We start from the raw sequence: 16157 nt of genomic DNA on the forward strand, positions 1-16157 counted from the left end.
ATGACTGGGTTTTTCAACAGGACAACGCTACAGTACACAGTGCCCGCAGGACAAGGGACTTCTTCCAGGAGAATAACATCACTCTTTTGGCCCATCCTGCATGTTCCCCTGATCTAAATCCAATTGAGAACCTTTGGGGATGGATGGCAAGGGAAGTTTACAAAAATGGACAACAGTTCCAGAAAGTAGATGGCCTTCGTGTGGCCATCTTCACCACTTGGAGAAATGTTCCCACTCACCTCATGGAAACGCTTGCATCAAGCATGCCAAAACTAATTTTTGAAGTGATAAACAATAACATTGGAGCTACTCATTACTGAGTTCATGTTTGAAAGTTGGATTTCTGTTTTGGGGTGGTTTAGTTTTTTTTTGGAGGTGTGGTCCTAAACTTTTAATCAGCTTAAAAACTGCCTGTTTCAGTTTATTCATTGTTTTCATTAACCCCTTAAGGACTCAGCCCTATTTCACCTTAAGGACTTGGCCATTTTTTTGCAAATCTGACCAGTGTCACTTTAAGTGCTGATAACTTTAAAACGCTTTGACTTACCCAGGCCGTTCTGAGATAGTTTTTTCGTCAAATATTGTACTTCATGACACTGCTAAAATTGGGTCAAAAAAGTTTATTTTTTTGCACAATAAACTACCAAATTTACCAAAGATTTGGAAAAATTTCAAAGTTTCAGTTTCTCTACTTCTGTAATACATAGTAATACCCCCAAAAATGTTGATGACTTTACATTCCCCATATGTCTACTTCATGTTTGTATCATTTTGGGAATGTCATTTTATTTTTTGGGGATGTTACATAGCTTAGAAGTTTAGAAGCAAATTATGAAATTTTTCAGATATTTTCCAAATCCCACTTTCTATGGACCAGGTCTGAAGTCACTTTGTGAGGCTTACGTAATAGAAACCACCCAAAAATGACCCCATTTTAGAAACTACACCCCTCAAGGTATTCAAAACTGATTTTACAAACTTTGTTAACCCTTTAGGTCTTCCACAAGACTTCATGGCAAATGGACATAAAATTTAAGAATTTCGATTTTTTGGAAAATTTTCCAATATAATCCATTTTTTCCAGGAACAAAGCAAGGGTTAACTGCCAAACAAAACTCAATATGGGTTGCCCTGATTCTGTAGTTTTCAGAAACACCCCATATGTGGTCGTAAACTACTGTTTGGCCAAACGGGAGGACATAGAAGGAGGGGAACGCCGTATGGTTTTTGCAAGGCAGATTTTGCAGGACTGATTTTGTTTATACCATGTCCCATTTCAAGCCCCCCGTTGCACCCCTAGAATAGAAATTCCAAAAAAGTGACTCCATCTAAGAAAATACACCCCTCAAGGTATTCAAAACTGGGTTTAAAAATTTTGTTAACCCTTTAGGTGTTCCACAAGAGTTAATGGCAGATGGAGAAACAATTTTGGAATTAAAATGTTTTGGAAAATTTTCCATTTTAACCCTTACTTTATTACTGGAAAAAATGGGTTAGCAGCCAAACCAAACTCAATATGGGTTGCCCTGATTCTGTAGTTTGCAGAAAAACCCCATATGTGGTCGTAAACTACTATTTGGCTAAACGACAGGACATAGAAGAAGGGGAACGCCATATGGTTTTTGGAAGGCAGATTTTGCTGGACTGGTTTATTTACACCATGTACCCTTTCAAGCCCCCTGATGCACCCCTAGAGTAGAAACTCCATAAAAGTGACCCCATCTAGGAAACTACGGGATAAGGTGGTGGATGTTTTGGGACTATTTTAGGGTAAATATGATTTTTGGTTGCTCTATATTACACTTTTTTGAGGCAAGGTAACAAAAAAATGTAATTCTAAAATTGTTTCTACATTCGCTATTTAGTTTTGTGGAACACCCAAAGGGTTAACAAAGTTTGTAAAGTAACTTTTGAATACCTTGAGGGGTGTAGTTTCTTAGATGGGGTCACTTTTTTGGAGTTTCTAGTCTAGGCTACATCAGGGGGGCTTCTAATGGGACATGGTGTAAATAAACCAGTCCATCAAAATCTGCCTTCCAGAAACCATATGGCATTCCCTTCGTTCTATGCGCTGCCGTGTGGCTATATAGCTATTTACGACCACATATGGGGTGTTTCTGCAAACTACAGAATCAGGGCAATAAATATTTAGTTTTGTTTGGCTGTTAACCCTTGCTTTATTACCAGAAAAAAAGGATTCAAATGGAAATTTTGACGCTTTTCATCCGAGGGGTTTGGTCAAATGTTATTTTTATAGGGCAGATTCTTACGGACACGGCGATACCTAATATGTCTACATTTTAAAATTTATTTAGATTTTACACTATATTATCATTTTAGGAACCCAAAAAAATTATTTTAGTATCTCCATAGCCTGGGAGCTACAGTTTTTTTTTTGTTGGGCGACTATCTATTGTAGGGGCTCATTTTTTGCGGGATGAGATGGCGGTTTTATTTGCACTAATTGGGGGTGCATATGACATTTTGATGGCTCGCTATTACACTTTTTGTGATGTTAGGTGACAAAAAATTGCTTTTTTTTTACATGTTTATTTATTTATTTTTTAACGCTGTTCATCCAGGGGGGTTGGGTTAAATGTTATTTTTATAGACAATAGGTTTTGGAACCGCGCTGCAGGAAAATATGTATCCTGGTCCCAGGTGGATGATACAAGGGTGTCAGCCCCTCTCCTCGACAGCCGGAGGGTACGGTCCTCCTAGACCCCCTCCTAACAGGTCAGTAGACAAAAGGCATAAAATTACAAAATGATCGTCACGTTCCTGCCCGACCCGGGTTTCGCTACCTCGCGTCATCGCCCTTGAAGAAGCGAGGTAGCGAAACCCGGGTCGGGCAGGAACGTGACGATCATTTTGTAATTTTATGCCTTTTGTCTACTGACCTGTTAGGAGGGGGTCTAGGAGGACCGTACCCTCCGGCTGTCGAGGAGAGGGGCTGACACCCTTGTATCATCCACCTGGGACCAGGATACATATTTTCCTGCAGCGCGGTTCCAAAACCTATTGACTTTGATTTTGCCTGTGTGAAACCTACCACACTATCTCGGGACCAGCAGCAGCGCAAGTAATTGTCCGTGTTGGGACACAGGACTGACTTTCTGTTTATCGTTATTTTTATAGAGAAGATTTTTACGGACGCGATGCCCAATATGTATGGCTCTCAGACTTTGGAGACACTAAGCAGGTATCCTCAAACTGCGGCCCTCCAGATGTAAAACTACAATTCCCACCATGCCCTGCTGATAGCTGTAGTTGTCTGGGCATGCTGGGAGTCATAGTTTTACAACATCTGGAGGGCCGCAGTTTGAGGATGCCTGCACTAAAACAAATATTTTTGAAAAAAAAAAAAATTGTTTCCGTGTCTCCAAAGTCTGAGAGCCATAGTTTTTTATGTTCTCTGGGGGACTGTTGGGGATTATAAAAATGTAGTACTCCATGGAAGTGTGATACTCCCTGAAGCAATCGATAACGTAGAGGCCCGGATGATCGGGGCAAGTGTCACATTGAGTGGTGGTGTCCTTCCGTCTCCCCCTCTTGTGACACACTCTGCACTTTTTTTGGGTTCGTCCCTTCTTTCCAGTATGGGGGACCACACCTGGAAAATGTTGGCCAGGGACGATCCGGGCGCCTCCAGTTCCCGAGGTACTCCGGCCTGCTCTTTCCCGGTCTGAAAAGATCAGGTCCTTGAGGACTGCCTCATAGAATTGGAGGAATGTCCTTGTGCTGCCAGCGCTTCGGGATAGTACAAAAGCGTTGTACAAGGCAACCTTTACCAAGTAGATCACAACTTTTTTGTACCATGCCCGGGTTTTGCGCATGGCATTATATGGCTTGAGGACTTGATCAGAGAGATCAACTCCTCCCATATACTGATTGTAGTCGACGATACAATCGGGCTTGAGGACCGTTGCCGCGGTACCTCACACAGGGACAGGGGTGGTGCTTTTACCGTGGATTGTGGACAGTATAAGGACATCCCTCTTGTCCTTATACCTGACCAGCAACAGGTTTCCACTGGTAAGGGCAAGGGTCTCACCCCTGGGGATAGGTACCTGGAGGGGGTAGGTAGGGAGGCCGCGTTGATTTTTCCGCACGGTCCCACAAGCGAACAAGGATCTGGCGGCAAGGGACCTGAACAAGGGAATGCTAGTATAAAAGTTATCCACGTACAAGTGGTAACCCTTATCTAGCAGTGGGTACATAAGGTCCCACACGAGTTTCCCGCTAACACCCACAGTGCGGGGACATTCTGGGGGTTGAATACGCGAATCTCGCTCCTCGTACACACAAAATTTGTAAGTGTACCCTGAGGTACTCTCACAAATTTTGTACAGCTTCACGCCATACCTCGCCCGCTTAGTGGGAATTTATAGGTGGAAACTGAGTCGCAACGAGAGACTTATCAACCACGCCCTCCCTTCCAGGTACGTAGGCCTGCGCAAATTTGGCCCCGAAGTGATCGATGACCGGCCGTATCTTATACAGACGGTCATGGGCAGGATCACCTCGGGGAACACATGCTGCATTATCTGAATAATGCAGACATTTCCGGATGGCCTCAAACCGGGGACGTGTCATGACCATACTGTAGAGTGGGGTCTGGTAGAGGACGTCCCCACTCCAGTATTGCCTGACACTGGGTTTTTGCACTAGACCCATGTGCAGCACGAGGCCCCAAAATGTCCTCATCTCGGCTGAACTGACCAGTGTCCAGCCACCTGGTCTAGCCAAAAAGGAGCACGGGTGCTGAGCAACGAACTGTTGGGCGTACAGGTTCGTCTGCTCCACCATCAGATTCACAAATGGGTCACTGAAAAAAAAACTAAAAAAGTCCATTTCAGTAAACCCCACTGTGGCAATCTGGATTCCTGGATTGCCAACAAAATCCGGAATCTCAGGCTCAAAATCCACTGGGGGACACCAGCTAAGTTCACCAGCAGGGGGCTCCGGTTAGCTTATTTGTTGGGTTGGGAAACCAGTACGAGCCCCAGGGCTGCTCGTACTAGGGTGGGCCACAGGGTCCCTAGCATGTGGGGCCCCTGGCTCCACCTGGCGGTGTCTCTGCCGCCTTGGGGGCTCATCGTCATCAGATGATGATGAGGAGGATGCGGATGACAAGAGGAACGTGGGGTCATCCTCATCCTCACTGGGGCTCTCGGAGTCGGAGGCAATCTGGGCGTATGCCTCCTCCACCGAGAACATCCGGCGGGCCATGGGTATGTGTGTGTGCGTGTGTATGTGCGTGCGTGTAAAACTTTATTGTATGTGCGTGTGTGTGGGGGCACGGGTGTTCACGTACTAAAAAGAAAAAAAAAAGTGTTAGGAAAAAAAAAAAAAAAAAGTTCAAACTTGCTGATCAGCGGTACAACGCTGATCAGCGGTGAGGCCGGACGATAAGAGTGCCGGCCAGTCATCGCACGCAAAAAAAAAAAAGTGGTGGTGGGGGAGCTGGTGGGGGGGGGGGGATACTGGTGGTGGGTGGGCTGGGGGGGCAAGTGGCAGGGGGGGTCTAGGGTCTGAAAGCTAGAAAACAATAAATTCAGATAAAGGTTTTTTTTTTTTTTCCTAACTAACTTTTCCCTTCTATCCCTGCCTAACGGTGCCTCTCCCTCACTGACCCTAACCTACCTGGAGGGTGATGGGTGCCGATGGGGGGATCACAGGAGCCTGGTGAGGACTGTGCTGCACAGTGCAGGTGCTGAACAGGAAGAGGAGGGGAGAGAGGAGCACTGGAAGTTTGAATCTTGCGCCTCTCTCCCTGCACCAATCAGCACCCTGGACAGCGGCATTCAGCACCACGGCCAGCACCGCCTCTCCCAAATGTTCGTACTGTGATTGGTGGTGTGTAATCACACCACCGATCACAGTCTTTTTCCGGTTTATCGGGTCACCGGAGACCCGAATGGACTGGAAACGCAGCAAACCGCAGGTCTGAATTGACCTGCGTTTTTCTGCGATCGCCCCCCCCCCCCCCCCCGGCGTTGTGACAGGATGCCCGCTGAATTATTTCAGCGGACATCCTGTTGCGATTAACCCCCGCCACGCAGCAATTTAACCGCCTCCGGACCGCCTAACGCAGGATTGCGTTCCAGAGGCGGTCGATTTGTTCCTCCTTGATGCTTCGGCGTGTCATCTCGCGAGACGCGAGATTTCCTGTGAACGCGCGCACACAGGAGCGCGTGTTCACAGGATCGGGAGGTAAACGAGTGGATCTACAGCCTGCCAGCGGCGATCATTCGCTGGCAGGCTGTAGATCCGATTTTTTTAACCCCAAAAAGGTATATTAGACGCTGTTTTGTTAACAGCGTCTAATATACCTGCTACCTGGTCCTCTGGTGGTCCCTTTTGCTTGGATCGACCACCAGAGGACACAGGCAGTTCTGTAAGTAGCACCAAACACCACTACACTACACCCCCCCCTGTCACTTATTAACCCCTTATTAACCCCTAATCACCCCATATTAGACTCCCTGATCACCCCCCTGTCATTGATCACCCCCCTGTAAGGCTCCATTCAGACGTCCGTATGTGTTTTGCGGATCCGCGGATACATGGATCGGATCCGCGGATCCACAAAACACATACGGACGTCTGAATGGAGCCTTACAGGGGGGTGATCACCCCATATAGACTCCCTGATCACCCCCTTGTAAGGCTCCATTCAGACGTCCATATGTGTTTTGCGGATCGGATCCGTGGATCCGCGGATTTGCAAAACACATACGGACGTCTGAATGGAGCCTTACAGGGGGGTGATCACCCCATATAGACTCCCTGATCACCCCCCTGTAAGGCTCCATTCAGACGTCCGTATGTGTTTTGCGGATCCGCAAAACACGGACACCGCGGATCTGCAAAACACGGACACCGGCAATGTGCTTTCCTCATATTGCGGATACGCACATTGCCAGAACTATATAGAAAATGCCTTTTCTTATCTGCAATTGCGGACAAGAATAGGACATGTTCTATAGGCTCTACAAAAAACGCAGTGTTCGCCCGATCAGGCCTGATCTTGTGCGCACACTTGCGTTCAGTCCGCCTCACCGCAGTGACAGAAATTCTGATCACTGCAAAAACACCGTAAAATCGCTGCGGCGCTATAAAGATCACTTTTGAGGGGCATGGCGAGTTCATAGAAGATTTTTTTTTTTTGGCACAAGTTAGCCGAAATTTTTTATTTATTTATTTATAAAGTCTCATATTCCACTAACTTGTGACAAAAAATAAAATCTCACATGAACTCACCATACCCCTCACGGAATCCAAATGCGTAAAATTTTTTGGACATTTATATTCCAGACTTCTTCTCACGCTTTAGGGCCCCTAAAATGCCAGGGCAGTATAAATACCCCACAAGTGACCCCATTTTGGAAAGAAGACACCCCAAAGTATTCCGTGAGGGGTATGGTGAGTTCATGTAAAATTTTATTTTTTGTCACAAGTTAGTGGATGATGAGACTTTGTAAGAAAAAAAAATATATAAATAATAATATTTTTCCGCTAACTTGTGCCAAAAAACAAAATATTCTAGGAACTCGCCATGCCCCTCACGGAATACCTTGGGGTGTCTTCTTTCCAAAATGGGGTCACATGTGGGGTATTTATACTGCCCTGGCATTTTAGGGGCCCTAAAGCGTGAGAAGTAGTTTGGAATCCAAATGCTTAAAAAATGCCCTGTGAATTCGTAAAGATTCTCATTGGAATTTGGGCCTCTTTGCGCACCTAGGCTGCAAAAAAGTGTCACACATGTGGTATCGCCGTACTCAGGAGAAGTAGGGCAATGTGTTTTGGGGTGTCTTTTTACATATACCCATGCTGGGTGAGAGAAATATCTCTGTAAAATGACAACTTTGCATGAAAAAATGTGAAAAGTTGTCTTTTACAGAGATATGTATCTACTACAGAAAATACCACTCATATCGGGTGTGACAGTAAATTGCACGGCGCAGACGCAGTGACCGTGGATTAAAACAAAGGGGAAGGAGCCAGTGTTTTTTTAACCATCTCCCCGTTCTAAAAATCTATTAAATTCACCTTTCGGGGACCCTTGGTGTTGTACGTGGCTGGGTGGAGGAAGAAACCTTCAATGACAAATGTGCAATGGGGAGTTTGTGGTTGGGCAAATGGACTGTTTGTGGTTGTTTGCGGTGCATTAAAAGGGGAGTTTGGTCTGTCAATGTCTGTGAAGCTGGCGTAACCCTTACACTACCTGATCGATACAACATCATACCTGATCGTATACACACACTGGATGTTTTAAACCACGTTGTTCAAAAAAATTTAGGATTGTTAGGTGATTTATGCCCTTTATGGATTAAAACCCAACTCTGCGTCAACTATGTAATTTTCCATGGGAGTTTTGCCATGGATCCCCCTCCGGCATGCCACAGTCCAGGTGTTAGTCCCCTTGAAACAACTTTTCCATCACTACTGTGGCTAGAAAGAGTCCCTGTGGGTTTTAAAATTCGCCTGCCTATTGAAGTCAATGGCGGTTCGCACTGGTTCGCCCGTTCGTGAACATTTGCAAAAATTTGCGTTCGCCGTTCGCGAACGGAAAATTTTATGTTTGCGACATCTCTATTTGTGGGTGCAGTGCACAATTTTTTTAACCACTTCCCATCTGGGCCATTTGCCCCCTTCCTGACCAGGCCTAATTTAGCAAATCTGACATATCTCACTTTATGTGGTAATAACTTTGGAACGCCTTTACTTATCCAAGTCATTCAGAGATTGTTTTATCGTGACACATTGTACTTCATGATAGTCATAAATTTGAGTCAATATATTTCACTTCTATTTATGAAAATATCCCAAATTTATCAAAAATTTTGAAAGATTTGCAATTTTCTAAATTTCTATTTCTCTGCTGCTTAAACAGAAAGTGATACCTCATAAAATATTTATTACTTAACATTCCCCATATGTCTACTTTATGTTGGCATCATTTTGGAAATGTCATTTTATTTTTTAAGGACGTTAGAAGGCTTAGAAGTTTAGAAGCAATTCTTCAAATTTTTTTGAAAATTGCCAAAACCCACTTCTTAAAGACCAGTTCATGTCTGAATTCACTTTGTGGGGCCTACATAGTGGATACCCCCATAAATGACCCCATTGTAGAAACTACACCCTCAAGTTACTTAAAACTGATTTTTACAAACTTTGTTAACCCTTTAGGTGTTCCACAAGAATTAAAGGAAAATGGAGATCAAATTTTTCAATTTCACCTTTTTGGCAGATTTTCCATTTTAATCCAATTTTTTTCTTTAACACATCGATGGTTAACAGCCAAACAAAGCTCAATATTTATTACCCAGATTCTGCGGTTTACAGAAACACCCCACATGTGGTCATAAACTGCTGTATGGGCACATTTCCCATTTGAAGCCCCCCTGATGCACCCTTACAGTAGAAACTCCCAAGAAGTGACCCCATTTTGGAAACTAGGGGATAAGGTGCCAGTTTTATTGGTACTATTTTTGGGTACATATGATTTTTTGATCATTTTTTATAACACTTTATGGGGCAAGGTGACCAAAAAATTGGTTGTTTTAGCACAGTTTTTATTTATTTATTTTTACAGCGTTCACCTCAGGGGTTCAGTCAAGTGACATTTTTATAGAACAGATCGTTACAGACGTGGCGATACCTAATATGTATATTTTTTCTTATTTATTTAAGTTTTACACAATAATAGCATTTTTGAAACCAAAAAAATTGTGTTTTAGTGTCTCCATGCTCTGAGAGCTATAGTTTTTTTTTTTTTTTTGAGAGATTTTCTTATGTAGGGGCTCATTTTTTGCAGGATGAGGTGACGGTTTTATTGGTACCATTTTGTGGGACATACGCTTTTTTGATCACTTGGTGTTGCACTTTTTGTGATGTAAGGTGACAAAAATGGCTTTTTTTTAAACAGTTTTTTTTTTTTTAATGGTGTTTATCGCACTGGGTCGATCATGTGATATATTTATAGAGCCGGCCGTCACGGACGCGGCAATAACAAATATGTCTATTTTATTTATTTTTTTCTATTTTTAACATTTTTTTTTATTCTTTACTTGGTGAATTATTTTTTTTACATGTGAAACCTTTTTTTTATTTTTATTTTTTTACACTTTGCGTCCCCCATAAGGTCATACAAGACCTCTGGGGGACATTTAACTTCACTTTTTTTTTTTTCCGACATGGTTGGTTTTCTGACATAGTTGCCCCAGTCACAGAAGAAATGCACCCACAGAAAGGCTGTACAGCGCAATACAGCGCTGTACAGCCTTAGTGCAGGGCTGATTGAGGTCTCTGAAAGACCTCACAGCTCCTGCACTCACCCTTCTCCGGCGATCACATGCCCTGGAGACCATGCTGATTGGTCTCCAGGTAAAAACAGCTACTGGGGGATCCCTGGTGGAGTGTAAATGTACCGATCTCCCTCTCCTGCCAGCGCTAATGAGAGGGAGACGGTACACGCATTTCTGAGCGCTGTAACTGCAAATTACAGCGCTCACATGCTCTGGAGACTATGCTGATCGGTCTCCAGTGAAAAGCGCTACTGGGGGGATCGCTGGTGGAGTATGAATGTACCGATCTCGCTCTCCTGTCAGCGCTAATGAGAGGGAGGCGGTACAAGCATTTCAGAGCACTCTAACTGAAAATTACAGTGCTCACATGCCCCGGAGACCATGCTGATCGGTCTCCAGGGCTTACAGTTTAATATTGCGATCACGATGATTAGTTTAAATACCGATCTCCCTCTCTGACCGGCAGTAATGAGAGGGAGATGGTACATGCATTTGTGATCGCTCTGACTGCTTGTCAGAGCGATCAAAAGCCTGGAGACCAGCAAAAAAGGTCTCAGGGTAAAGCTCCCTGTTCTTGCCTGTCAGGAGGGACCTCAGTCACAGAATTTATATGTACAGGGGCGGAGCACAGGGGGGAAAGCTGCAGGACATTTTAGAACGTGCTTTCAGAAATAGAGATCCACCTCCCGGACGTTTATAGTCAATGGGCAGACAGGAGGTGGTTAAGCCTGCTCTGAGCCAACTACTGCTGAAAACAAACTTTTTTTTCTTCAGTTAGTCAATATCAATACATGATCGGCAGCCATTGTATGCAACCATAGTGCACCAGCACAGGCTATCTGCATGTCTGCAAGTCCAGAAATATAGCTTTGGCATACTGGGGTGAAAAAAGCCTCTGATATACTGCACATCTGGTATTAGACAAGCATAAGTGACTGTCACATTTAGGACAGAAATACAGCTTTTTGGTTAGGGTGAAAAAACCCTCTGATATACTGCACATCTGGGATTAGACAAGCATAAGTGACTGTCACATTTAGGACAGAAATACAGCTTTCCACCTCATCACCACGACGGCCACTAGGAGATTGACCCCTGACCTCTGTAGGGGCAGGAACAGAGAGAGGGTTTAAATCCCCCCCTCCCACCACCAGCACCAGTGTTTCCTGTCCCTACAGAGGACAGGGGCAGAGAGAGTCTCCCTGCGAGGGAGATGAAGATGATGGACGCTGTAACACCTTACCTGGTGTTTCCCCTGCCCTCCTGCGGTCCTAGTACTAATGCTGGGCAGGGGTGAAGGAGGGAGGCCTCGCTCCATTACTATATGTGAGCCTGCTCCAGGGTCGCGATCTCCCGTCGGGCCTCTGTGGCTGTAGCCGGGTGCACGCCTAGCGCTTCAGGTAATGCGGCAGACGTCACTTCCGGTGACGGAGGAAGTGACGTCTTTTAGGATGCGTCTCAATTTAAAACATCGGCACAGCACATGGAAGTGCCGAACGACTCAGCGCTGTGTGTGCAGACATGTCGACCGAGCCCCCTTCCCCTGGAGACCCTTCCGTGCCTCCTGCCATAAGTTCCCCTGTGGGGAAGCGCTTATCTGCCTTGTTACTTCTGAGCACTGTACCAGGTTGCTTGTTTTCCTCCTCCTCCACCTCTCTGGCTTGGGGCTTACATGTTCTATATCCCCATGTATGTTCAGCTAGCTGATTGGGGTTATTCTTCCCAGGTCCCTAAGGAGTCTCAGAAAAAAGTCAGGAAGCCGGCTAAGTGTGTGTCCTGTCTTAAGCGACTTCTGGATGACTACCGCAAGAGATTATGCAAAGACTGTATCTCTAGCGTTATTTGTGAAGAACAGCCTTCTTTTATTGAGGAGCTAAGATCCATGATACACAAGGAAGTAAAATCCTCCTTATCCCAATTTTCCTCCTTACCCAGGGACCCGCCTCCACCTAAAAGACAGAGGGGACCATCTCTTTCTTTATCAGATTTGGAGGAGATAGCAGAAAATGCTTCATCCTCCAGAACCTGGGGGGACGAGGAGGCCTCCTCTGATATTGAGACTTCCGAATCGGACAGGAGATTTTGTTTTTCCTTGGACGAAATGCCAGACCTACTAAGGGCAGTCCGGGCCACTATGGGAGTAGAAGAAGCTCCAAAAGCCCACTCCATACAGGACGAGATGTTCGGGAAACTCCGGGTTAAAAAAAACTTACGGTCGCTCCCCTTACTAAAGTCCGCCACGGCATTCATGGCAGATGCCTCAGCAGAATCTGTTAGATTTGCTGCTAAAGACGCCGGCCTCTCCAACGCGGCCCGCCGGGCTCTGTGGATGAAGAGCTGGTCAGGAGACAACACTTCAAAAATGAAGTTATGCTCCATTCCGTTCTCAGGGGAATATGTCTTCGGCCCTGTTCTGGACCATATCTTGGAGAAGGCTGCGGACAAGAAAAAGGGCTTCCCGGAGGAAAGACCCTATAAGAGAAAATATCCCTTTCGTGCTCCCACGAGCCAGAACAAGTTTTATAGGGATAAAGGGAAGTCGGGACGATGGAGCTATCCGAAAGGCGGCAAGGGTAGAAGCACCCCTTCCTCCTCTGAAAACAAATCCTCAGATAAACCATGACGCCAAAGTCGGGGGGAGGTTGAAGAATTTTTTGGCTCCTTGGGAGTCCATTACCCCGAACCCTTGGGTCCGGGACATCATAAAATTCGGATACCAAATCAAATTTTCTTCATCTCCCCCAGACCGCTTCATTGTTACCAACTCGAGCTCCTCCAATGTACGCAAGACTGCAGGGAATTCAGAGCCTTCTGGAAATGGAGGTGATAGTACAGGTTCCATCAACACAGCTAGGACAGGGGTTCTACTCGAATCTCTTCCTGGTAGAAAAGAAAGAAGGCTCATTCCGGACCATTATAAATCTAAAGGCCCTGAACAAGTTCATAGTATATCGGAAATTCAGGATGGAATCCCTAAAATCCCTGATACCTTTAATAGGGAAAGATGCTCTGATGTGTACAGTAGATCTACGGGATGCTTACTACCACGTCCCAATCCATCGAAATTCTCAAAAGTTTTTAAGATTTGCGATCCGAGACCACAGGGGAGTAACCCTTCACTTCCAGTTTACGGCCCTTCCCTTTGGGCTATCGTCTGCTCCCAGAGTCTTCACGAAACTGGTGGTCTTCCTGAGGCGCAAGGGGCTGGTGATTATACCATACCTGGATGATTTCCTCCTGATTGGAAAGTCAGAGAACCAACGCAAAACAGACTTACTAACCTTCCTGTCTCTCATCCAAGATCTAGGGTGGTTGGTGAACCAGAAGAAATCAAATCTTCTACCTTACAGCACAATCCAGTTTTTAGGGGTCGTCCTGGATTCCCGGGTTCAACATACCTTTCTGCCACCAGACAAGGTCAGAAACCTCCAGTTGAAAGTCCGACGGTTTCAGAACAGGAGGTCTTGTCCCATAAGGGAAGCCATGAGTCTTCTGGGTCTTCTCTCGTCCTGCATTCCGTCTGTCCCATGGAGCCAATCCCACTTCCGATCTCTCCAGTCGTGGATTCTCAGAATTTGGAACAGGCATCAGTCTTCTTTGGATCACACGGTGCTGATCCCTCCAGCGGTGAAGGTCTCCCTAGACTGGTGGAAGAACACAAACAACCTGTCCTTAGGAGTTCCCTGGGAGAAGACTCCATACATACAAGTGCTTACAGACGTAAGCGAAAAAGGATGGGGAGCGAAAGTGGGAGATCATTTCTTTCAGGGTTCCTGGATGCCAACAACCCGCTCTCAATCTTCCAACTTCAGAGAACTGAAAGCGGTTTGGAAAGCTCTGAAAGCCGCAGAGTACCTACTCGAGGGCCGGCATGTAAAAATTCTTTCCGACAATACTACGACAGTAGCATACCTCTCTCACCAAGGAGGGACGAGATCAGAGAAGCTGATGTCCGTGGCAAGGAAGATCTTAAATTGGGCGGAGTCCCATGTAAGATCCATCTCCGCGATTCACTTGAAAGGAGCACTGAACGTGGACGCAGCCTATCTCAGTCGGCAGTTAATAGACCCCACCGAATGGTCTCTAAACCAGGACATGTTCCAGATACTAATAGAAAGATGGGGCACCCCCCAAGTGGACCTGTTAGCCTCCAAGAAGAACACAAAGGTACCAACGTTCTGTTCCTTGAACCCACGGGACAATCCTTGGGCGCTGGACGCGCTCACAATACAATGGGACTGGGACCTCTGTTATGCATTCCCACCCCTGCCTCTACTTCCCAGGATATTTCAGAAGCTCAACCGAGAGGATACAACTCTAATTTTAATAGCCCCTTGTTGGCCGAAGAGGAGCTGGTTCCCTTCTTTAAAAAAAAACTGTCAGTAGAGGACCCATGGCCTCTTCCCTCCAGGAGGGACCTGCTTCATCAAGGGCCAATCTTACACCCAAACCCGAGTTTCCTCAAATTATCAGCTTGGATCCTGAGGTCCAGAGGTTGAAATCACAGGGTCTTTCCGATCGTGTAATATCTACCCTGAAAGCGAGTAGAAAGAAGGTTACCTTCTCGATCTGAAGATTTGGAAGAGGTTTTGTTCCTGGATCAGTAACCCTGCCCCGAACTTAGAGCCGCCTAATTTTCAGAAGATCCTGGACTTCCTCCAGCAGGGTCTCGAATTAGGTCTTAGACCCTCCACCTTGAAGGTACAAGTCTCGGCCCTAGCTTGTTTCTTCGATCAAGATGTAGCCAAACACCGCTGGATCAGAAGATTTATGAAAGCAGCCTCTCGGCTACGACCTTCTATAAAATCCCGGATCCCCAACTGGGACCTCAATACAGTGCTCACAGGCCTGACACTCGCCCCTTTTGAGCCCCTGTCAAGTTGTTCCACCAAACATCTATCTCTAAAGACCGTGTTTCTGGTTGCCATCACGTCCGCAAGAAGGCTAGGCGAAATTCAAGCTTTATCAATACAAGAACCCTATCTCCGCATCACCGACGATAGAATTATTCTTAAGTTAGATCCCGGATTTCTTCCTAAAGTAGTATCTGATTTCCACCGAAACCAGGAGATAGAGGGATTACCACAAAAGGAAGGCAAAACTAACAATAGAGAATCTAGTTTCCACTCACTAGATGTAAGACGCTCGGTCTTACGGTATCTTGAAGTTACAAAAGGATTCCGTAAAACCAACAATCTATTTGTCTTGTTCTCAGGTAAGAATAAGGGGTCTAAAAGCCTCTAGGTCTTCCCTAGCACAATGGATTAAAGATTCCATTTCTATCTGTTATGAGATCCAAGGCCTTCCTTGCCCCTCAAATCTAAGAGCTCACTCTACCCGAGCTATGTCCTCCTCCCAGGCCGAGCGGGACGGAGCTTCTCTAGAGGACATCTGTAAACCTGCTACTTGGTCCAACATTCACACCTTTACAAAACATTATAGACTAGACCTATCTAGTTCAGACTTGTCTTTTGGACATAAAGTCCTTTGGTTAGGGTGAAAAAACCCTCTAATATACTGCACATCTGGGATTACACGTGCATAAGTCACTGTCACATTTAGGCCAGAAATACGGCTTTTTGGTTACTGGGGTGAAAAAACCCTCTGATATACTGAACATCTGGGATAAGACGTGCATAAGTGAGTGTCACATTTAGGCCACAAATACCGCTGTCATATAGAGTTAAAAAAAAATATTGAGCGCAATACCCTACATCAGGGTTTTTATTGTCGGGTAATTATTTTTAACAGACCTAACCACTTTTTACTTTGCTTTGTGAGCGCTAACTAAGAGGAAAACATCTAATAAGGGACGCGGTCATGGTCGTGGTGGTGGTGTTGGTG

Source organism: Bufo bufo, chromosome 2 (genome assembly GCF_905171765.1).
Source record: "Bufo bufo chromosome 2, aBufBuf1.1, whole genome shotgun sequence".
Classification (NCBI taxonomy): Eukaryota; Metazoa; Chordata; class Amphibia; order Anura; family Bufonidae; genus Bufo; species Bufo bufo.